Raw genomic sequence first — 22,813 nt, forward strand, 5'->3', positions numbered from 1 at the left:
TTTTCTTAGCAAATGTATCCTCCCTTTCTGCTCCTACTTAAGTCTCAGCAGCCGTGGCGGCTTTTGCTGCGATTTCCCTGGAGATCGGCCTCTAGATCTCTAATCCGAGCTAGTGTGGAGTGGAAATAAACCCAGACTTGATTCACGTGGCCTGGGACTTCAAATCCTTATGCTGCCACCTGCTGGTGGTGCCAGTTTTGTCTATTAGAAAAGTTCAGTCCTTATAAGGACCTGGTGGGGTGGCTGTGAGGTTGAGGAGTAACATCCCATCTCTGTGGTACTTGTTAGAAGGTGCTGAAGAAAAGCTAAATTAGTTTTCCTGATTTAAAATTCACTTATATATGTATCAGCTTAAAGTCCATTTTTACTTATTTTCAAAGCAATTCCTCCGCTAGATATGTCTGTTTCCATTGGTAGCTGTCATTCTGCCATCCAGACCTGTCATACTAGATTTCTCCTTATTCTTCATCTATCCATGCATAACCAGCTTTCTTTCCTTCTTCCACCATTCTAGACTTATATTTCAGAATTTCATTGTTTTCTGGCTGGTCTTAAGTACCACTTTACCAATGTCAGTCCTTCGTGCCAAAATCCTCAGTGGGTCCATATTAGCTATGAAATAAAGTCTAAATTCCTTATTAATTTCACATCTGGCCATATAGTTGCCAGACTTGCAAATAAAAATACAGGGTGCCCAATTAATTTTGAATTTATTTTTTAAAGAATTTATTTTTTAATGTTTATTATTTTAAGAGAGAGAGAGAAGAGAGCACAAGGGAAGGGCAGAGAGAGAGGGAGAGAGAATCCCAACCAGGCTTTGTGCCCTAAGCATGGTGTCTGATGTAGGGCTTGATCTCATGAACCATGAGACCATGGCTTGATCCAAAATCAAGAATCACATGCTTTAATGAACTGAGCCACTCAGGCACCCTTAACTATTTTTTGTGTAAGTATGTAACATGTGATATTTGGGATGCAATTACACTAATAATTTATTTGCTATTTATGTGAAATTCCGATTTAACTGGACTTCCTATATTTTATCTGGCAAACCCCTCTGGCTCTAACTTCTCTCTATTTGGTTCTATAACTCAGTACTCTGTGAATCTAGGCTACTCATGGCCTGTCCTTAGGTTTCATGTTGCTTGTCGCTTGTATTTTGGCCTCAGGTGCCCAAGGAGGAAAAGTACATCTTTTGGAATTGGAAAGATCTAATTTTGAACCTCAGCTTCCTTGCTTACCAACCCTATGACTTGGACAACTAATTTAACTTTCCTAACCTGAGTTTTCTCATCTATAAAATGTGAGTCCTAATACCCCCACGAGAGAGAGGTTGTGAGGAATGGATGAGGTGTACAAACCTAGGACAATCGAGGTCTACTGTATATATTCAACATGTTAGTTCATTGTCATTGTTGGTAGGACTTCTGTAGAGGCGCTCTTTGGGCCCTCAGTTGCACTGCTGGCCATGATCTGCATGATGCAATGTGGTCTAAGTTAAATTTGTAAGTCACAAAGCCTGGAGAGGACTTCAGGGTGATCTCTCTTAGGTGACCTGCCTTCCCAGGTCCTACTCTGCACCTGGCAGTAGGAATGAAGCAAGCTGTGCTATGCAGAGTGGGGATCTGGGGTCAGGAAACCTGCGGGGCTCGCCAACACTGGGAGCCACACCTGCCTCCACTGGCTCAATCCTACAAAACCTCTCTTCACCTTATTCCCTCTCAATCCATATCCCATCATGCTACTTGCTTGTTTATTGCCAAATATCTTTAAAAAGAAGTCACATTTGCTGTTTCCATTCCTCCATGTGAGCCTCAGCTTATGCTCCTGTAAGTTTTTTGAATAGTGCTTTCAACTGTCTTCAGTCACCTCCTGATTTCCACATTCAGTCTATTCTTTATTGACGTTTTTGAAACTGCTGAGCACTCCTCCTCACACTGACCTTTGTGGCCCTGACCTCTTCTGGTCTCCTCTTACTTCTCTGACTGCGCTTTCTAAGACTCTTCTGCCTACTCCTCATCTATGACTCTTCTAAGCAGGACAGTGATAGAGTATGGAGGCCTCTCAATTCCCTCCCAAAAGTCCACTGAAATAATCAATAGAGCCTGGATATAGGGGGAAATAATTTGTCACTACTGAAAACTAAGGTGGGGGATGTGTCTGGGTGGGTCAGTCAGTTAAGTGTCCAACTTCAGCTCAGGTCATGATCTCGCAGTTCAAGCCCCATGTTCGTCTTTGTGCTGACAGTTCAGAGCCTGGAGCCTGCTTCAGATTCTGTGGTTCCCTCTGTCTCTGCTCCTCCCTCACTCCCTCTCTGAAAAAAACATTTTAAAAAATTAAAAAAAAAAAACCAGTTAAGGTTGGAATCATCTAAAAACTAAAAATCCAGAAGAATTTCTTCTAGTAATAACCATAGGCTTGGATTGAAAAGAGCCCATGAAGGCTGAGTCCCACCCTCCTTCTTGAGGGAGGACAGCTCACCAGAATGCAGGTGGCAAAACTCCCTGGCTGACTCCACCAGCACTCCCTACCTTGGAGAGGCAAGGGCAGCACTGTTTTAGCAGCAAGCAGGGGAGGTGGGTAGAGGGGCCTGCTAAGAGGTCCACCACCAGAAGTACCTACTGGCCTTTGTGGACCTCTGACACTCCACCGTAGCTTGGAAGGACAGGTTCGCTATAGTCTGAAGCATTAAACAGAAAGCTGAGTGCTGTGTGTGAAGGCCCGGGGGTCCTTTTCCAGAGCATCACAGCACAAAGCTCCTAGCTGTGATTCCTCCTTCCTCTTCACAGCCCTGGTTGGCGATCTCAGTACTCGTTACTCCCAGCTGCACCCAGCCTCACTTCCAGATTTAGTCCATGCTGTCTGCTGTTTGCCCAAGCCCATCCGCTTACACCTTTCCCCAGCCTTCCCTGGTTTTCCTAATCCCATTGGCCTTGTGACCAACCCAATTCTGTCTGTCAAGGATGTCACTTCAACTCAAATAAACACCAAAAAAAATGTATGTCTGAAGAGGCAGGACTATGGGCTGGTTTTAAAATCCCCACCTCCTTTATACTTTGCTTGGGATGTAGCCTACCAAACTGCAACCTGGGTTCAAAAGAAAAATCCCTCAGAGGAGTATTTCAACAATGTCTCACTTCAAGATATTTCCCCAAGCACCGTTCCATGTTATAGAGACCTGCTTTGGCTTTGATCAGGATAGATCATGTTTTCTAAGGTGAGCAGGTGAGTTTCAGCCAGCAGCAGAACGAATGGATTTACAGCAGTTTGTGAAGATGCGACTGGTCTCTATGGGGAGTAGCCAAATACAAAATAAATGAATCTTTTGCTTCTCAGGGAATTAAATTCCATTGCTGGAGTTTTGCATGCATTGAAGGGAGGGTGTCCTAAAAGATACCTCCTTCCCTGTTCTAGTTCAGAGTCAATTGAAAGACAAAGGAGTTGGTCAGATGGATATTTTTAACCTGAGAGAAAATCTGCCATTCTTCAGTTTTCCCTTTTCCTCCCCCCTTCTTTTCCTTGTCATTCTCTTTCCTCCTGGCAGAGAGTCAGTGAGGCAGGGAGTGGTGAGCTGCTTGGAGGTGATTTGGCAGCATGCCCACCTACACCCAAGGACACAGAACACTGACGTGGAAGGGACGAAGCTGCACAGAAGCACATCGATGTTGTGCCCACTGGTGGCCAAGAATGAAGAGATGGTGTACACAGCAGTTAGACACCAGAGACAACCCATGTGGTTGGGAGACTGTTTACATTGAGCAAATAAGAAAATTGATTGAGCAAATACTTAAATATGTTTAGGATTAGACAGCCAGGTTTCTCACCATTGGAAAAGGTAAAACACGGGAAGAGGCAACATTTGAAAGAACCCTGAAATGTACTGGCATTAGAAGTATTGATACAAATTTAGGGATATGTATATACATTCAACCCTTCCTAAGTCTGTCCACTGAAAAAAGCCTAGAAGCCATGACACTCTGGTAGAAAGGAGCACGTCTACTAGCCAGATCTTGTTTTCAAATAACATTCTTCTCTAAAATACCAGGACTTCTGGTGAAATGGTTGACTTCAGGGCTGGGAAAGGGAACATTAGACAAGAAAATCTTGGAATATCTTGTTTTAAAAAGCAAGAAAGTATCACAAGATGATGAAGACATGTCCAAAGATCATAGCAGCTCCTTAATGGAAATCCCATCAGCGAAACCTGGGTCAACTTTTGCATGAAAATAATGATAGCAATTTGTTATAACCAGTGAATAAAATAGAAAACCATGCGTCCACACTGCTATAAATCAGCAAATGAAAGAATAAATGGGGAGTAGAGAAAGCTCTTCTTTAGACTATCAACAAATAAATGCAGCAGTCATGCTTGTAGCAGGAACATACAGATCAACATTCAGGTGAAGTAGCGGTCCATTGTCCAGGAAGGCTAGGATTGTTAACTGGAGATTTGATGGCATAGTTTTGCAACATACCTCACAAAGTACTAATCAACTACAAAGGGAAAATTGCAGATACCAACATAACCAGATGATTCACGGTAATATCACTAGTGGTGAGATGGATTAACAACACATGCCCTGTCTCAAGCCTTAAAAGTGTATGGCATCATTTCTGAGGAATTCCTGCCAAGAAAGCCAGACCCAAGTGTGGTTGTGAGGAAACATTGAACAGACTAAGGTTAAGGATCATCTCTCCGGGATATATGACCTGTATTCTTCAAAAATGCCAAGGATATGAAAGACAGGGAAAAGGGAGAATAGGTTCAGACTAGAGGAGGCTGAAGAGACTTGACAACAGCTGCATGTGCTCCTGGAAGGGACAGTGTGCCAGAAAGGAAGAAGAGTTGTTGGGGAAGTTGGTGAGATTTGAATGGCGGGGGTGGGGGTGGGGTGGGGAGGACCCACAAGTCTATGTGAATTTGATGATGGTGTTGTATTAATGTTGGAGGTTTATGTGGTTGATAAGTAGTAAAGTGTTCTTGATTTGGGGAAATACACACTGAAGGATGTAGGGGAGATAGGACATCGTGGATGCAACTTTTTCTCAAAAGGCAGAGAAAACAACTAATTATTTTATACATGTATATAATTATACATAATATATAAACATTGAATATATATTGCACATACACACAGAGATGGAGCAAATGTGATAAGATATTTATAATTAGGAATTTGGATGAGGGGAATGTTTACAAATATTCTGATAGTTTGGAAATAAAATCATTTTCAGCAAAGTTAGTAATTTATCAATTTCAAAACATTATTTAAAAAATTAAAAGGAATGTCAGCTTTTTTCTTTCTTCCTTCATTTCTTTCTCCATTCCTCTCTCTCTCTCCCTTTCTCCTTTTCTTCCCTGTTCTTTCTTTTTTTTCTCTCTCTTTCTTTCTCTTTCTCTCCCCTCCTGCCCCCTTCTTCCTCCCTCCCTCTCCTCCTTCCTTTTCCTTTCTTCCTTTTTTCCTTCCTCCCCTCCTCTCTCTCTCTCTCTCCCTCTCTCTCTTTCTTTCACTGAGGAAAGCTAAGTTGAAGAACATATAGCACTTTTCCACCCAGGCCAAATAGCTGAGAACAACCTCAGGCCTTTCCTTGCTGAACAGTGTCTTTGCAGACTAAAATATTTGCATCCTGAGATCAGGTTGGGTCCCAAAGAGGATGAAGTTAGAGGCTGAGCCTATATTCCCTGGCCCTTTTACCAAACTCATCATTCACATGAGTCTCTGCCTAGTGCGTCTCAAATACAAATACCCGAAAGAGGAGTGCGCAGGGGGAACCTCTTTCTAGCACAAGTCTCTCTACTTGGAAACACAAAGACTGAACTTAAGTGCTATCTCTCAAAAGCCTTGTTTTGAGGAGCCTCTTGTTTTTCATGTGTTGGTGGGTTGCCGCAGGAGCTCCTCAATTATCTTGGTGTGCATTTGAGCCATGCAGAGCCTGGGATTTCCTCTTCTCTAGTCCTATCACCCACAGAGACCAATGTGTTGCTCTTACAATGGGTGTGAACACTTTTAGGGTTGATGCTGCTTTTTGACTATCTGCATGTGCTGTCAACTCTCAGGCAAGCAACTCTGTGCCAGGTACAGAGTCAGAATCACTGGATCGTCTCCCCTAACTGATTCCCAGTTGGGAAAGGCCCACTTTTCTTCTTTTTCTCAGCCCACATGGGAAAGCTCTTCTAGGCAGTTAATCTGCTTGGGGTGCCTGGGTGGCTCAATTGGCTGAGTGTCAGACTTTGGCTCAAGTTGCGATCTCTTGGTTCAGGACTTCAAGCCCTGCATTGGTCTCTGTGCTGACAGCTCAGAGCCTAGAGCCTGCTTCAGATTCTGTGTCTCCCTCTCTGCTCCACTTGTGCTCTGTCTTGCTCTCAAAATATACAAAAACATTAAAAAAAAAAGTTACTCTCCTTGGGCAATACCTGGGCCTTAGTCTACAGCAGCTCTTGAGTTATTTTTTGATGTTTCAGTCTGACTAGGGAATCAGTTCCATCTTTCTGCTTCCATCTGCCAATGCTGGGCCACCAACAGCTATGATGGAGTCCTTCCAGATCCCAGCCAGCTCTTCCCTTTCTCTGGGATTGTTATTTCTCTCTTTCCCTTCTGCCAGCCATCCCCCACTAGCATTCAGTCAGCACAGTTTAATTCGGTTTTACATATTTTAAAGTTTTTCATAGCATTCTCATTTTACAAATGAGGAAAATGATGCTCAGAGAGGTTAAGATGCTTACCTAAGATTAACCAGCTAAGAAGTGGCAGAGCCAGGACTTATGCACCCTCTGACTACACAAGCCGTGCCCTGCATCGCAATCAGGGAGGCATTCAGGACTCCACACACATTGGCCTCTTCTCCATCACACCCCTCTGTCCTCCTGATACTGTAGTTAGTGCTTTGATTGACCAGTACTCTCATTCCTTCGCCTTTGTCCAGGCTGGTTCTTAAATGTTGAAGGATATGTTCTCATTCCTCATCTATAGGAATTGTACTCAGTTTTTTAAAGCTTACTCAATCCAAATATAAATTATTGTATTAGTTATAACTGCAGAAGACTCATGAAAAATGACATTGAAGTTAGTAAAATCACGAGTGAACACGGGCTTGCCTACCAAAGTTTACAATGTTAAAAGAAGGGGATATGTCATGGAGCCTCAAAAAGTTTGGGGGCATGTAAGGAAGTATCACGTGAAACAGTGAGTGTTAAACTAATGGAACATGTTACTCAAGGGGTGATAAAGATCAACAACTGACATTTATTGAGCCTTAGCCCAGTCATTTATTGGCCCAAGCAAGTCCCAGGAGGTAAAATGAAGAACTGACTTTTAACTGGGAAGACATGCGCTTAAGTACACAATTACAGTACAGTGTAACAGGTGCTGTAATTTGGTACTGTTAGAGCTTTGGCTGGGTCTGACTAAAGAAATTAGGGCAGGCTTTATAGGTGTTGCTATACTTCTGGAAAGGAACAGGAATTTGTCAGGTAGGTAAGTGGCAAGGGGCAGAGAAACATCTAGACAGATAAAGCAGCAGTGTAAAAGCATGGTAACATGAGAAAGTATGAAGTGTTTGCATTTGATATTTCTAGAGCAAAGGTGACTGTGTGCATGCATGCAAGTCATGCATGGGTATGTGTGTGTGAGTGTGAGATAGTCTTGAAGCATAGGTGGATGAGGATTCTAGGAAATAAGACTAGGAGGGTGGTGTAAGTTTTCAACATGAAGGGTTGATGTGAAATATTAATGAGTTTAGCTTTTTTTCCCTCTATAATTTTGAATAGCTGCATGACCAGATTTTCTTTTTGGAAAGATCATCTTGGTTGGATGCTGAATTAAAAATTGTCAAGTATAGAAGTAGAAATTCCAACAAGGCTACTGTAATAGTTCAAATGAGAAATGATGAGAGCTGGTGTGGTCGACAATGTGGTGTCCTGCCCAGATCGCCTTTCACCAAGTGGGAGCCCCCATCCCCCAGCAATGACTGTGGATGCTAGTAACTCCCAGCTGACCCTTTCTCCAGAGAATCACCCACCACTGACTGCAGCCATCTCACCCAGAAAACAAACCATGATGCCCACCTCTTGCCAATCACTGCCCTCAGCCAATGGCTGCTAGAGGGAATAAGACATTGGCTCCCTGAGGGCATAATTCTGCTGTGTGGTTAAGGCGTCAAGTACCTTACCTAATGGATCAGGCCAACTTAGATTGTACCTGAGACTACATGCTTGTCAGGCTCTTTTCCTTTCCCTAGTCTGCTTCTATCCCCCCCTTGTAGGTTTTTCTTGAAACTCACTCCCTCAATAGATCATGTGCATCCCAAATCCTCTTCTGGACTTTCCTTCTAGGGAACCAGACCTAAAACAACCAGTATTAACTATTTATAAGGATGGAGATGCCTGATACACTGAACCAAGTAGAATTGACCCAGTATGATTGACCACTAATTAGATGAATGAGAAGGGAGGGTGAGAGGAGGAAAAGATCTGGAATGTTCTCTAATTTTGGCTTGAGTCTAAGGAAGTACTATTCATTCACCAAAATATAGGGGAATAGTTTGGGGGTGGGTGAGGGAGGAGATAAATTAATTTGGTTTTGGACAGGTGAGACTGGAGATGCTTGTAGGATACCCAGGATGTCCAGGTAGGGGTAAAAAAAAGGCCATAGGAGATTAGAGTTCAGGATAGGAAATCAGAGCTGGAGATGTAGGTTTTTGAGTCAACAGCAAATAAATGACATAATAGAAGTATCACAATAGAGGTATCATGTTCACTATCCTGGCTCTATATAGGGGAAGTTATAGGATGCTCTCCTATTGGAATTTCCAAGTTAACATCAGGGAAGGCAATCTAGTTCTCCAATTCAGTCCTTTTGGTCTGTTGTTAGAATTCTGAGCTGGATGGTCTTGTGGTCTTGACCTGGCCTTTTTTTTTTTTTCTTTCCTGTTGATCCTATCGTGGCTCTGTGTCATCCTTAGGGCCAAATGTAGTAAATGAATAATGTAAAAATAACCATTTTGTTCACAGTGAGTTATAGTCATATTGTTCATGTATATTATGCCCAAATGAACAAAATGCAGACGGTTTCAGGGCATCTGGATGGCTGTCAGTTGAGTGTCTGACTCTTGATTTCAGCTCGGGTCATGATCTTGTAGTTAGTGGGTTCGAGCCTCAACTTGGATTCCTCATTGACAATGCAGAGCCTACTTGGAATTGTTTCTCCCCCTCTGTCTGCCCCTCCTCTGTGTGCTCTCTCTCTCTGAAAATAAATAAACTTTTAAAAAATGCAGTGTTTCTTAATCATTTCCTTCAGAGCCAAAATTAACTATTTGGTTATGTTTCCATAATGAAGGCCATTAATATCCAGAATCTGAAGGAAGAATGACTTTTACCCAATCAATCAATACTAGACATTAAGTCATAGTCTCTATCTTCTCTCCCTCAAAAGGAAAGAGACCCGAGGATACCTAACTCAACTTTTAGGGTGGAGGCCCACCAAAGAAATTACTTGGCAAAGCATGAACTAAATTGCTACAAAGCTTGAGGAGTGAGTTTTCCAACAGAGGCAGAGTTAAGTACGAAGCATGGAAGAAGACAGGAAAGAAACTAGTTCTCCTAACACTTCTTCCAAGGTTCCTTACTGGCATAATTTGAGGTATGAAAGGAAAAATACATTTTTTACTCACTTAGTCATTGATGAAGGCTTCCCTTCTAGCTACATAACATATTTACACAGTTTTGTTGCTCTGTATTAATTCAATGGCTATGTATTCTTCTGCCTTTTCAATTCAGTATTCTCTAAAGAGCACCATTAGTTTCCAGTCCTTAAGTGGAAATGAATTCAGTGGTTAAGTAGATTACTGTGCCTAATAAGACTGATCCATTTCTGCACCATTCCTTATTCAGACTACCTTTCTTTGGCAAAGCTAGCTGAATTCCTGTTCTACGATCAACTTTCAAGATCTTTAATAAAAATGTTTATCTTGTTCACTGTATCCTAATAAGGAAAAGGTAATACTAATGTTTGAAATTGTCTATGGACTGTACCTGAACTTATTTTGAAATGATAAATATCATGTCAAATAAATTTTTGGCATTTTTTCCTGGCAGTCATTCTATAAATTATATGATGTAATGTGGTATGGTAATAGTACTTGTGGAGAAAAGCTCTGCTTCTGGAATTTTGATAAGTGAGCTGAGATTTATGTGACTATAATATGACTACTCAATCATTTCAAAGGTGCATATAAACTTATCTTCCAATTCACCAAGCCCAGAGAACATAGCGCTAAAACAAAGGATCTCTTGGTCTTCCCCATCCTCACCCTTCCTCCTCCATGTCTTCTAAACCTGATTCAGAGGAAGAGTTAAGTCTCACAGAGTTGCTTCTTGAGTTGCAGCGGGATTTATTCTAGGTCCCAGAGGCAGTTATTACAGTGGGTTTGGCTTAGTGGAGTCCGACTACATGGTTCTAACCCTGTCACTTTTTAGATGCGTTAATAGCTGATCTTGAGGAAGACACTTAACCTCTCTGTAATTTGGTTATCTCATCTGTAAAACAGGGATAATATGTATATATACCTTACAGAGAAAGGAGCTAATTCTTACAAAACGCCTATAATAGTAGCTGTCGCACAGTACGTTTGGAGTATTAGCTACTATTATTATTATCATGGAGCTCAGTCCACGGCTACGAATCAGTTTGTTGGGTTTTTAGAAATCTGGCCAACACGCAGTGAACGAGGAAAATATTTGGAGAGAGAGGAAGGACCGGCTTTCTAATGTTGATTGCCTCCTATTTAAAGCAAATCTCGGCGGCAGTAAAGAAACAGCATAGAACCTAGAAACGCTGCCTGCAAAATAGACTGAAAAGTTAAGAGGTACAGCGGAACCCTGCAGAAAGCGCGCAAGAACCCCGTAGGCAGAATAGTGGGTGGAAGGAGTCCCTTCCGGGTGAGGGGCGGAAATGGTTTGGACACGCCCAGGTTGGGCGGGAGGTGTATCCTGGGGGACCAATCGTTCTCGGGATTCGCCTTCAGGGGGCGGGAGAATCGGGACGTCCACCCACTTTGGGCCCGCCTCTGCGCTGTTGGCCTCTCAGCCTCTAAGTTCCGTTTGGGTCCGCAGGCTGCGGTCGGCTAGAGAAGGGTGAGCGCTGGAAAAGAGCCAAAATAGGGAGGAGGAAAGGGATAGAAACGAGAAAGAGGGGAAATGTGACCGTCGGAGATGAGAAATTGGAAGCAATGGGGAAGAAAGTTAAAGAGGGTGGGAGTATGGGAGAGGCCAGAGAAATGGAGTGGAGGAGAGGGAAATGGGGGGAGAGAAGCGGTAAGGAGACTTAGAGACAAGGAAAGTAGAGTGCCGGGCAGACACCGGGTAAGGGGAAGACTGGGATAACCCTCCCAACCCCCCAGTTTGAGATGCCCTAGGGTTTCATCCCGAGTGGGATGGTAAAGCAAAGCCTGGGTGTGTGTTAAAAGACATCTGTTGCCTGGGACTGTCTGATCAAGTTAGACACCCCTTTTGTATTAGTTGGCACACGAAATAATTTGAGTGCAGAGGTGATGTCTGGCCCTTTAAGAGGTGACTGCTACAGGGAGTTTTCCTTTAGCCTCTCTGAGTGGGCCTGTCAGTCTTCTCTAAAGACTGGGCTGAGACAACCAGATCAGCAGATTCATCCTCTGAGTTACTGCAAGTTCACCTTCACATCCTCCAGTTTTGAGAAGGCACTTTGACTCCTGTGACGTATTCTCTGACATAACTCCCTGAAGACAGTTTCTACTGAATTATCTGCCACCTTTCTGATAAAACTTTCAAACTATTTTCTGTAGTAGTACCTCCCTCCATCCCACCTCTACCTAAGAAACTTATCCTTGATCTGTAGAGTTATAGACTGGTAAAGCAGGAATGGGTCTTTTGAGATAATCTAGCAGGGATTCCTTATTTTTAGGTAAAACAAACAGAAACCCTTGAGACTCAAAAAGTGAGTGAAAGTGACCGTGCATGTCTTCTATATATTCTTTAAAAACCTAGGATGTTGGTACTTTCATCTTCTCTTTACAAATGAAAAAACAGGCTAAGAGTGATTAACCTGCTAATGTGTGATAGAGCTGGGATTTGATCCCAGGGAATCTGACTTTAAAACTCAATTAACTAATGGAGTAAAAAGAAATACTAAATAGTGTTAGGACTGTGATTCCAATTCAGGTTGAATGCCTTTCTCTCTCTCTCTTTAATCATACTACGGTTTCCATTTCTTAAGTCCAAAACTCTATGTGTTTTGCAAGTTCAGTTATCTATACTGTATATGAATGGCATGTAAATTTACTTTACTGCCTCAAGCTCATTCCCTCAGTTTGGTTCTATAAAAAACAACTTCAGTTTTAAGAGAAATTTATATTTGGGGTTCCCTTCTAAGTTAGAGAATGCTGACTTTACAGCTCTGACTGTGGCAGTAGATTTTGTTCTGGCTGCTATGGAATAGGTAATTAGGCAGGGGTGGGAAAAAGTTGAGAAATAAAGCTGGAAACATTAGAATGACAATTGCTGGCATTTCAGGGCTTACTCTGTTGGCTTTCCCTAAACTCAAGGCCTCCAAGTTTTAGAAGTGGCTTGAGCAAGTTCTAATCCCATAAATAATCACCTTAGACTCTACTAACTTCTGCTTACTGATATCATGAAACTGGAGTTGGTCATCTTCCTATTACCATTTTTGCTTCATGTGCAACCCTTGACCCAGTGAGCAGTGCCACAATTTCTGGCATCTCATAAAATTATGCAGTAATCTCAAATCCTTATCACATAGAATTTGTCTTTTTTTCACACTAGTCATTGCCTTTTTTATAATTTATCACGTTTTCTTTTTTTACCAAAGATTTTATTTATTTATTTTATGGCTTTATTTTGAGAGACAGAGACAGAGAGCGAGCTGGGGAGGGGCAGAGAGAGAGGGAGACAAAGAATATGAAGCAGGCTTCAGGTTCTGAGCTGCCAGCACAGACCCCGATGCAGGGCTCGAACCCACGGACTATAAGATCATGACCTGAGCCGAAATTGGAAGGTTAGCTGACTGAGCCACCCAGCACCCCCAAAGATTTTATTTTTAATCTCTATACCCAGCATGGAGCTCAGACTTACAATTTTGAGATCAAGTGTTATATGCTTTACTGACTGAGCCAGTTATGTGTCCCAATTTATCATCTTTTCTGTTTATAATTAGCTTATCCGTCCAAGAGCAACCCTCAGTCATGAAGCAATCCTCTAATACTATGTTTAATCCTTAGAAACTGGCATGATATATGTATCTTACATACTAAATACATATATATTTGTTTTGAATTATATAATACATGAATTAATGTTTATTATAAAAAAGTAACATGAGAAGTATATAAAATGAGAAAATCCTCTTTTATCCTATACTTGTAATGTCATTCATTTTCCTATAATAATCACTGGTAATAATTTGGTATTTTCTGTGTCATCTATATATTTATACGTGTGTATGCACACACACACACAGTTTTTTTTTAAAACAAATGAGATGTATCAACTAGGATCTCAGGAAAGAATCCACATATTAAGTAGGAAAAGTTCAATATGAAGAATTATTAACTAGTAATGGGATTAACTACTAAAGGGTAAAAAGAACTCTAAAACGATGCAATAGCAGATATAGGGAACGGCCACTGCTTGTAAAGTTGAGGCAAAGTGCTCAAGGAAGGAACAGATTTGGAAGAGGCCCCTTTCCTCTAAGACTGATCATTGGACTTTATGGAAGAGTTATCACAGATGATGCCCCTGGTTGATTAAATTTCACAAATTGCTGTCCACTGAGACTGGAATGCAGGAAACTGCTGCGGGCTGGACTGTGGAGTTGGAGTGCTGGCAAACTCTCTAGGAAACCACTGAGATTCCAGGAAATGGCTCACAAGGATGCTGGCAGAATTCAATGGGAAGACACAAGAATGTGGTTGAAACTCACTGGGAAGCTGCCAGGTTGGAGTGCTGTTGAAACTTGATGGTAGGCAAGCATCACTCCGCATTCTCCTAATACAAATAAAAAAAAACAAAACAAACAAGGAAAGCATCTAGGGAACAAGGAGAGAATCCTCCTTTCTCCTGCAGTGTCCCTCTAGCACCCAGTACTGATAGAGCTTAAAACCATCAGCTGGCAATGGAAAAATGTAATTATCTAGTAACACAAAACAGGGCAAGGGAGGATGGATTTGGAGCTGAGGGACAATAAATTGTTGACTGGCACAGATACAACACTAACTTTTTTCACTTCTTAGAGAATTTTTCCGTGTTGATACATACAGATCTTATTCTTTTTGATGATTGCATAATTCCGTTTGTCTTCATTTCATGGGTGGACGTTAGCCTATTTCCAGTTTTTCACTACTACATGGTTGAATATCCTTATACATATCACTTTGTATGTATGGCAACTATATCTTTAGGTTTGATTTCTAGAAGTGAAATTGCTAGATTACAGGATATACATATTTTAAACTTTAGTAGGCATGTTACAAATTGATATTCCTGTGTGTGATAATGCTGATTTAGTAAAATTTTCACCAAAATGGATATTATAAACTTTTTCTTTTTTGCCAGTCTGATGGGCAGAAAATGATACTGTTATTCTTTTTTTAATTCCCAGAGCTTGCTAATTAGAAAATTCTTTCATTTGCCTTTTTTATGATTATGTACACTCTGCCCTCTTTTTTTGAGCTAAGAATGTTCACATCCATCATTGCTTCTAAGAAGAAATTCTCTGTTTTATGCCTCCTTGTTTTGTTTTTTGCTTTATATTTGTATTGGTGTCACTTTTTTTTTGTTGTTCTTTTTGTCTTACTCCTAAGGCTTTTTTGGTGAGTCCTTCAGCATCTGCTCCATCCAACTTTTTAAAATTTGAGGTAAAAAAAATTTAAAAACAGGCACCTGGGTGGCTCAGTCGGTGAGCCTCTGACTTCAGCTCAGGTCATGATTTCACACTTTGTGACTGCTGTCAGCACAGAGCCCACTTGGGATCTTCTGTCCCCCTCTCTGCCCCTCCCCTCCTCATGCTCTCTCCCTCAAAAATAAATAAAACATTAAAGAAGAATTGAGGTGAGATTCACATAACATAAAATTAACCATTTAAAATATATAATTCAGTGACATTTAGAACTACCGCCTCTATCAAGTTCCAGAACCTTTTCATTATCCCCAAAGAAAACTCTCTACTCATCATCGGTCCTCACTCTTCCCTCCCCCAAGTCTCTAGCTGCCACCAAATTGCATTCTGTCTCTATAGATTTACCTGTTCTGGATATTTCATGTAAGTAAAATCATATAATAATGGCCTTTAAAGAGTCGGGTTTCTTCCACTAGTGGGTTTGTTTGTTTGTCTTATGTTTGTTTATTTTTGAGAGAGAGAGGGTAAGAGCAGTGGAAGAGAGAAAGAGAGAATCTCAGGCAGGCTCTGCACTGTTAGCGCAGAGCCCAACATGGGGCCTGGAATCACAGACCATGAGATCACGACCTGAGCCAAAATCAAGAGTCAGACACTTAACTGAGACACATACATGCCCCAAACGTAGTGTTTTTGAGGTTTCCTCCACATTGTAGAATGTGTAAGTACTTCATTCCTTTTTATGACCAGGTAAAATTCCATCGTAGGTATGTACCACAATTTGCTTATCCATTCACCTATAAAAGGACATCGGACTGTTTCCACCTTTTGGCTATTGTGAGTAATGCTGGTATGAAAAAATGTGCATACGTCTATTTGAGCCCCGTGTTCACTTCTTCTGGGTATACACACAAGAGTCGAATTGCCGGGTCCTCTGCTAAGTCTATGCCTAACGTTTTGAGGAGCCATCAAAGTGTTTTCATAGCAGTTGCCCTATTTTACATCTTGACCAGCAGTGCAGAAGGGTTCTAATTTCTCCCAATCTTCGTCAACACTTATTTTCCATTTTAAAAAGAGTCATACTCGTGGGCTTAGAGTGGTATTTCACTGTGGTTTTCATTTGCATTTCTGTAATGATCAGAGACGTTGAGCATCTTTTCCTGTGCTTGTTGGCCATTTGGTATAACTTCTTTGAAGAAATGTTTATTCAAGTTCTTTGCACAATTTTACTTTTGGTTGCTTTTCTTTTTGTGGTTGAGTTGTAACTGTTCTTAACATACTCTGAACACTAGACCCTTTATCAGGTACGTGATTTGCAAATACTTTTCTCCTTTTCTGTGTCTGGGTCATCCTTTCATCTTTCTCTCTCTCTCTCTCTCTCTCTCCCCCTCCTTCTATTTATTTTTTGTGAAGAGGTGAATCATGCACTTTGCAATGAAATTCTGAGGGAGACCTAATGTCCCTGGGGGATACAATGCCTCCAAGGTAGGTCCTTAAGGCACAAGATAGACCTGGTTCTTTAGATCTATTGGGGTCTATCTTCATTTTCCTGATAATTTCCTTAATTTTAATGAAGTCTAATTTGTCTTTTTTTCCCTTGCTTGTGCTTTTGATGTCCTATTTAAGAATCCATTCAGAATCCAAAGTCATGAAGATATACCCATATGTTTGTTCCTAAGAGCTTTACTTTTAGGTTGTTGATCCATTTTGAGTTAATTTTTGTATATTGTATGAGATAGGAGTATGGATATCTAGTTTCCTTGCACCATTTATTGAAGAAACTATTCTTTCGTAATTGAATGGTCTTGGCATCTTTGTTGAAAATCAATTGGCCATAAATGTATGGGTTTATTTCTGGATTCTCAGTTACATTTCAGTGGTCTTTATGTCTGTCCTTATGCCAATACCACACAGTTTTTAGATCACTGTAGCCATGTAGTAAGTGTTGAAATTGGGAAGGGAGTCCTCCAACTTTGTTCTTCTCAGTATTGTTTTTTGGCTAATCAAGGCCCCATCCTATTCCCTATGAATTTCAGAAGATTGACTTTCCAGTTTCTTAAAAAAAAAAATAAAATAAAAAACACTTATTTTTTGGGTGTTGTCTCTTCCTCTTTCAGTTTGTCCTTCTAGCTGATACCAAAGTTTCCTGCCTCTTTCCTTTCACTGTCTTTCTCCTACCAGCCTACCATCCCACTATTGAAAGCCTGATCGTAGGTTCCTTTTGCACTCTGGATCAAGAATGAGGCTGCAGGCTTCCTTAAGTTCTCTTCCACCCCTGCTGCTCTTAAAATGTATGATAAGGTTTCAGGTTCAGTTATTCAAAGATTAAAATCATTTGCTCTTTGTCAAGATGTGCATTAAAAAAATTTTTTTAACGTTTATTTTTGAGAGAGAGAGAGCGCAAGCAGGAGAGGAGAGAGGGAGACACAGATTCTGAAGCAGGCTCCAAGCTCTGAGCTGTCAGCACAGAACCCAACATGGGGCTCTAACTCACAAACTCTGAGATCATGACCTGAGCCGAAGTCAGACACTTCACCAACTGAGCCACCCAGGTGCCGCAAGATGTGCATTTCTTATCATATAAATAGTTCCTCAAATTTTGCCCCTTCCTTTAAGCCTCCTCAGATTGATAACTGAAAAGAAAAATGATCTCTCTCCTCCTAATGAATTTGGACATGAGATTCCTGAGTGGTGCTTGTTTCAGTATCATTCCCAACTATGTAGCTTGCTTTACTGAAGATGCACTTTAAAAAAAGAGAATTCAGAATTAGCGGGGGCCTTAGGAATATAGTGCAGACTCCTACTTAAATGTGATCACATGAACACATTTATTTCTTCTGCTTATCCAAAGTCCTCTAAAAAGAAGCTCAAAATGCATTTTTTTTTGGTGAACAGATGACAGCAACCACATTTGGGAAGTTGTAAAGCAGGTAGAAGTGTGGGACCTGATTTTGCAAAGTAGAAACTCAATAAGCTGTTAGTAGGGAAGCCAGAGCAAGCCAATTTTCAGAACTCACAGGAAAGCTTAGGCATTATAGGTACTAGGTATCCCTGAAAAGAGGACTGTAAGTGAGAAAAAATATGGATAGCTGAGGACAGGGATACTGTACTGAAAACAGGAATTACGTGAAAGTCAATATTAGATGGTGAGACCTATCAGCTCCGTCTTCAACTCCGCTCTCTAAGAATGCTGTCATCCAGGCTTACTCCATTCCAGCCTCCATCCACAGGTGATTGGATACTTTCCTCATTGGGAAAACTTGGTAGCCCTAGAGGGGCAAAATCCTGCAACCCTAATAAGATCATCCTACACTGACCAATCCAACCTCCTCCCCTGCCTCACCCCTGCTATTGGTCTTCCTCTCTTAAATAGACAGCCGAGGCTTACCCTCAGGCAATAAAGGAAAGCCTCCAGCATGGAAGAGACCAAAATGAACAAAAAGGAACACAGAGAAACTAGAGGTCATGAAGCTGTTAGGAACACTTGCTTAAAATTCCCTATTGTCTATCCTTGTGGATATCCTTGTCCCACAAGGGAAAGAACATATTCAAAAGGAACATTCAGGAAAAAAAAAGGAAAAAGATGTTTGTAAAATTGAAAATAGTATAGTAGAAGTGAAAAATTCAGCAAAACGGAAGGAAAATAAGGGGAGGGAGACCACTCAGAACTGAAACTGGCTATGCTCATACAACTTAATGTTTCTAAAACTTCTATTTCAATCTTGTCACCAACATAACTTTACTATCACAGAGAACTCTTTCACAGGGCAATAAAGATAGAAATAACTGTTCTGGGAATTTCCTTGCCAGGAAGCCCATTTAAATGAACATCAAATGAGTCAGCTAACCTATAGCATCTGATGACAGTTTATCCCTCAAGACTCTGATCTCTCATCTCAAAATCCTTGCTTGTGCCCTCTATCCCTAAAATATTAGCGTTGTTCAATCCTAATCAAGTGGTAGCATTGAAAGACCTGCCTTAAACTAGACTTCGAAACCTCACAGATATCTCAGCATTGCCCTTCCACCTCTGAGAAGCTACTAGTGGACTGTCAGCGCTCTCCCTTACTTCAGTAGGAGTAAACTCAGCTTTATTTTATCAACAGGATTTTCAACAATATTTTTGTGGAGCCAAATTCCTCACTTCCTAAAAAGTAGTACAGGGGCACCTGGGTGGCTCAGTTGGTTTAGTGTCTGACTTCTGCTCAGGTCATGATCTCATTGCTTGTGAGTTCAAGCCCAGCATTGGGCTCTGTGCTGACAGCTCAGAACCTGCAGCCTGCTTCAGATTCTCTCCCTCTCTCTGTCCCTTCCCAGCTCACGCTCTGTCTCTCTCTCTCTCTCAAAAATAAATTCACATTAAAAAAAACACATAGGAAAGTGGAAGAAAAAGGATAATAAATAAAAAAGATCAGTTCAGGAGACCTCCAAGTTACAGGAATTCCAAACAAAGCAAGAACAGAGAAAACTGTGAGGAGAAAAACATCAAAGAAGTAATTCAAGGAAACTTCCCAGAACTGAAAGGCATATATACAGTTCCAGAATAGAAGGTGTGATGGATCAAAGGAGACTCATACCAAGCTTAAAACAATGTTGTAAAATATCAGAAAACTTTATAGACAAATCAAAGGCAAAGGGGAGCGCTTTTCGTTGCCTGCAGATTAAGATTATTGTCACCAGATGGCAGTATTGTCTCAATGGTGTTTTTTTATCTCTTAAAATTTCTCTGCCTCTTTCCCAAGCTTTAGAAAAGAGATAGACTCAGTCTGTATTATTTCCTTAGTCATGCTCTATTAGAGCTCTTACTGTTATTTTTTTCCTAAAAGTTCTGCTAAATGGTCTCCACACAGTTACCCTGAAAGAAGAAAAAAGACTCAATTCTCTTTGAAGAATTGGTTCCATGAGACTCTGAGGGGAAAAAAGACTCTTAAGAGAATGGATTCTGAGCTGTCCTGTTTTAGAGAAGAGGATTTCTGTCATGCAGGAATTGTACAAAGCATTCATGCATTCATTCTCTCAAGTTTTATTTTTATTTATTTTTAAATTTTTATTAAGAAAGAGAGAGACATGATCAGGGGAGAGGGGCAGAAGGAGAGAGGGAGAATCTTAAACAGCTCCACACTCAGCACGGAGCCTGATTGGGGACCTGATCCTCTGACTCTGGGATCATGACTCTACCTGAAATCAAGAGTCAGATGCTCAACCAACTAAGCCACCCAGGTGCCCCCTCAACTTTTATTGATGTCTATTACATGCTAGGCATTAGCAATAACCCAGGGGGGGAAAATCAGACATTGTCTTCATGGAGCTTACATTCCGAGAGGAGAAATATCCAAAAGACAAGTTAAATCACATCTCTCTCTCTCTGAGGAATTTGATAGAGGTCAGAGTGGAAGTGACTCCAGTTATGTAGGTGGGAGATATAGATGACTTGGATTAAAAGTGCTGTTATGGAATTCATGATATATTGGAGGTAGAATTGATAGGACTTGGTCATTGGATGTGGGAGGTCAGAATCCAGCAGATGCATTAACATCTCTGGATTGAGCAAGTGGCTGGGTGCACAGGGTAGCATTTAGCATTTTCTTGGGGGGAGAGAGGTTTTGGAGGACAGGATAATGGTTAAGCATCAAGAGTTCAATGCAGGATGTTAATTAAATTGCTCCTTCCCAGGCGTTTGGGTTCTGGTAGATGTCACTTAACCAGGGTGACTACAATCTCAAGGAGTTTGCTCCAATCTATTGCTCAATAGAATGGCTTGGACTGGCATATTTGGTTTAAATTAGCTCACAGTTGGCATTCATTAAGTTAAAAATTGCTGTTAACTCAGGAGCAGTAGCAAAATCAGCTTAAATTTTCAGTGTTTTTTTTCTGGGCTGGGTATTTGAGAGTTAAGGAGAACAAGATAGAGCACATTTTACATATTGTTTTTTGTACTCTGTTCAGATGGAGGACATGATCTTAAAGACAAGAAGCTTGTAGAAATGCAAGATCATTCATTTTGATGGATCCTCTCAAGTTGCTATGTACAGGTAAGATCCTGAGCGTGATTCTGAGATTACAAACTCTGAGATTACGTCTTCCCTTGACTAGAAGATAGAGACCATGTCTTGTCCCCAACATAGTGCCTGATACACATGTACTCAATAAATACGTGTTGAATTGAAGCCTCTCCATCTGGATCAGATTCCAGTTTTCAGACCTCAGCTGAACTCTCCATAGGACTTGTAATACCTCCTATTACCTATTTCCCAAAAAGCTGTTACGTAATAAGCTGTGCAGCAGTCCCTCTCCAGGCTCCCCATGGCTTAGGACCATATCACTGGGTATGTTAGAAACAAGCACATCTCCTTCCTTTTTCCTGTCCTCTACCGCACAGGAATATGTGGCCATCATCAATACAGTGTTAAGGCACAGCTTAAAAATCAACTTAGGCCTCAACGTCAATGTTTTCGTTTGCACCCAAGAAGTTGAGTATTCTGTACTGTGCTTATAATCTGCAGTTACCTGACTTACCTTCTTTGTTCACTCTGCATTTTCTCTGTACCTATTTGCTTGCACCTTTGGACTGTGCTTTATTGAAAGTGAGAATTATATCTTTTTAAGCTTTCTACTTTTATACAGTTTAGAATAGTGCTATTTTAGGGGCATCTGGATGGCTCAGTCGGTTAAGTATCCAACTCTTGATTCTTGGCTCGGGTCATGATCTCAGGGTTTGTGGGATCAAGCCCCACATTGGACTCTGTACTGACACCATAGAGGTTGCTTGGGGTAGTCTCTCTCTCCCTCTCTCTCTGCCCTTCCCCTGCTTACGTGTGTGTTCTCTCTCCCTCTCTCTCTCAAAATAAACAAACAAAAATAAAGAAAGAAGAGTGTGATTTTATAGTCTTGGTTAACACAAAGGAGTGGCCTAGGAGAGCTTTAGCTCCCCCCACCAATTTTCATAAACTTTGCAACCCTCCTCCACAATCATAATTCATAAGAAGAAAAAAGTTTATGAATTACAGATAAAAGCATCTTTTTAAAAAACATTTATTTATTTATTTATTTTTGAGAGAGAGAGAGAGAGAGAGAGAGCAAGCACAAGTGGGAGACAGGCAGAGAGAGAGAGAGGGAAACACAGAATCCGAAGCAGGCTCCAGTCCCTGAGCTGTCAGCACAGAGCCTGATGTGGGGCTCAAACCCACGAACCATGAGATCGTGACCTGAGCCTAAGTTGGACGCTTAACTGACTGAGCGGCCCAGGTGCCCCAAATAAAAGTATTTTTAGAAAACAAGTAATTTTTATCATTGCATAGCATGCAATGTAACTAAAAACAGCATGCTTAGTATGCAGAAGCATCATGAAGTTAAGACAAGTCCTGTAGCTTCCCCTTTCCACCAGACTCTAAAGTGGTTCATGGGGAAAGAAACCTGACACTCTGAATGCTTAAGAGATTGTTAACATGTTAACAACTGTTGTTAAAGATGAGAGCCAGCCAAAAAAAAAAAAAAAAAAGACTGGGCGCCAACGCTTGGCAAAGGATGTAGCATTCCCCTGAAAGCTGAGTGGCTCCTTTTCTTGTCTTTCCTTCCCCTCATAGGTTGTGTTGTTTTTGTGCTGTGGCCTGTATTCTGAATTTTCAAAGGACTCTGCCCTTATTTAGCTTTACAAGTGTGATTCGGATCCAAAGCTTATTGTGTAGTAAATTCTTTGGGAAGTGACGTGTCTAAAGTACTGTGAAAAGTCCTCCTTGAACATTTTGCCTGAAATGTTAAGTATGGAAAAAGTCAGGCTGCTGCCTGGAAGCCAGACTCTGTTGCATTTTAGACATGGGATATTTAAACAAACTAAAATTCTAGGAAGCTTTTAATATAGCTAGTTTGGGTTCTAAGCATTTGGGAAGGGTAGTTTGGAAGCAGATAGCATATTTAGTCCTCAATTTAAATAATAA

General features: G+C 41.1%; 1 long non-coding RNA gene across 4 annotated transcripts in view; it reads left to right on the forward strand.

Moving 5' to 3' along the window:
* Window positions 1-22,813, forward strand: part of LOC115301272 — a 72,670-nt gene that overhangs the window by 25,142 nt on the left and 24,715 nt on the right. For 2 of the 4 annotated variants that reach the window (XR_003913045.1, XR_003913046.1), the window contains exon 3: window positions 20,826-20,911. This is a non-coding gene — a long non-coding RNA (uncharacterized LOC115301272). Of the gene's footprint in view, window positions 1-11,059; window positions 11,132-13,463; window positions 14,007-20,825; window positions 20,912-22,813 lie in introns of those variants that run through there. The other 2 variants (XR_003913047.1, XR_003913048.1) reach the window with 2 other exon arrangements.

This window comes from Suricata suricatta, chromosome 9, assembly GCF_006229205.1.
Source record: "Suricata suricatta isolate VVHF042 chromosome 9, meerkat_22Aug2017_6uvM2_HiC, whole genome shotgun sequence".
Classification (NCBI taxonomy): Eukaryota; Metazoa; Chordata; class Mammalia; order Carnivora; family Herpestidae; genus Suricata; species Suricata suricatta.